We start from the raw sequence: 2,446 nt of genomic DNA on the forward strand, positions 1-2,446 counted from the left end.
TCAAGAATAGCCTGAACTCGCTCAGGGTTGACGGCAATACCATCCTTAGAGATGACATGCCCAAGATAGGTTACTTCCGGTAGCCAGAATTCACATTTGGAGAACTTGGCATATAGTTGATGTTCTCGTAGCTTTTCCAGCACAAGTCGAAGATGTTCAGCATGTTCTTCTTCGTTCTTGGAAAATATCAGGATATCATCCAGATAAACCACGACGAACTTGTCGAGGTAATCCATGAATATGTAGTTCATCAGACGAGAGAAGGTGGCTGGAGCATTGGTTAAACCGAAAGACATGACGGTGTACTCGTATGAACCATAGCGAGTCACGAAGGCGGTCTTTGGGATATCCTCTTCGCGAACACGGATCTGGTGGTAGCCCAACCTCAAGTCGAGCTTAGAGAACACTGACGAACCCGCCAGTTGATCATACAGATCATTGATCCGAGGAAGAGGGTATTTATTCTGAATGGTAGCTTGGTTTATAGGACGGTAGTCTTGAACTAACCGGTTTGTCCCATCCTTCTTCTTGACAAAGAGAGAAGGTGCTCCCCAAGGAGAGCAACTTGGGCGAATGAATCCTTTGCGAAGAGACTTGTCGATTTCCTCCTTAAGCTCAAGGAGTTCATGCGGCGGCATTTTGTAGGGTCGCTTGGCTATAGGAGTGGTGCCTGGTTTCAAGTCGATGATGAATTCGACAGCTCTAGCAGGGGGAATCCCCGGAAGTTCTTCAGGGAAGACGTCGAGGAATTCACGCACGACGGGAATGTTTTCAATGCCCTCGAGTGGTGCAGCGTTCAATGCATTCAATGCGTAAAGCCTTGCCTCGGCATTTTGCACCAGATGAGCTTGGTAAGCAACTATTTCATCAGAAGGGTGTAGCAGATGGACGGTCTTAGTGGCGCAAACTATAGAAGCAGTATGCGCTTTCAACCAATCCATACCCAAAATGAGGTCGATGTTAGACGACTTCAGGATAATGGGAGAGGCATAGAATTCCAGCCCTTCGATTTCCACGGGGACATCGATGCCAACCAAGGAGGTTTGACACTGTCCCACGGGGGTTTTGACCAATACAGAGGTGTTCATCTCCTCACATTTAACGTCGTGCTTGTATGCAAAATCTTCTGACATGAATGAATGCGATGCACCTGTATCAAATAAAACGGATGCTGGTACTGAATTTACGAGGAGTGTACCCATCACAGTAGCAGGCTGGTCTTGAGCTTCGTTGAGATCAACGTGGTTGGCATGAGCACGACCATAAGGCTTAGCATTGTTGTTGCGGGGCTGGTTGTTACCACGGCCCGTTGCTGGAAGGGCAAGTTGATTCTGATTCTGATGGCAGTCCCTGGCACGGTGACCTGGTTGTCCACACTTGTAGCACAGACCATTATTGGGAGTGGGAACAGGAGCTTGGGATGGTGGAGCTGGAAGTCTTGACTGCCTAGATGGTGGTGGAGGCAGACGAGGTGCAGCATAGGTCTGCCTTGGGGCAGATGCATTTGGACGGTACATGCTGTTCGGGATCCATATCTTACGCTTCTGTGCGGGCGAACCCGAAGATGAGCCCGTGTCACGGTTGCGCCTGTGAGAGCTCTGGTATTCCTGCAGACCAGTTTCGACATTGATGGCCTTGTTCACCAAGGTGGCGAAATCAGCAAAGTCATGCACTAGAAGTGCGAGCTTGATGTCAGCTTGAAGGCCATCACGGAACTTCTCCTGTCTGCGTGCATCAGTTGCAATGTCTTCTTCAGCATAGCGGGACAAGTCCAGAAACTCCCGCTGATAAGCTTCGACAGATTTGTTGCCTTGGGTGAGGTTGCGGAACTCACGCTTCTTCCGGTCCATGACTCCTTGAGGAATGAAGCGGGCACGGAAAGCTGCTTGGAAGTCTGGCCATGTGATGATTGTTCCAGCTGGCAGAGTACGCCTGTGGCTGTCCCACCATTGAGCTGCGGGTCCCTTCAAGAAGAAGGAAGCAAAGGTGACATAGCTGGCAGGGGCTACATCAGCAGACTCCAACTCATAGGTGATGTCACGGAGCCAGTCATCAGCATCCAGAGGCTGAGTTGAGCTGCGGTAGATGGTTGGGTTGAGGCGTATGAAATCTTGAAGAGTCACTTGGGCTGGCTGCTGGTTCATATTGGGGCGAGGAAACTGAGCCATCATATTTTCCATGAATTGGCGGTTCAGTTCAAACTGTTGGATCATACCAGCCATGTACTCAGGTGGTGGTGGGGCATCGCCACCACGACCACGACCACCTGGTCTAACCATCCTGCTAATATATAACAGGGGTGGTTCAGCATTGAGAAATATTTACAAAGACAAGAATCATTCATGATGAAACATGCATAACGAAAGGAGCACGATAGCTACTACATAGTAGTCGGCATAACTTACAAAAGGGGTCATGCATAGAGTTCAGTACATAGAGTTCAGTA

The sequence above is a fragment of the Triticum aestivum genome, chromosome 1D (genome assembly GCF_018294505.1).
Source record: "Triticum aestivum cultivar Chinese Spring chromosome 1D, IWGSC CS RefSeq v2.1, whole genome shotgun sequence".
NCBI classification, from domain to species: Eukaryota; Viridiplantae; Streptophyta; class Magnoliopsida; order Poales; family Poaceae; genus Triticum; species Triticum aestivum.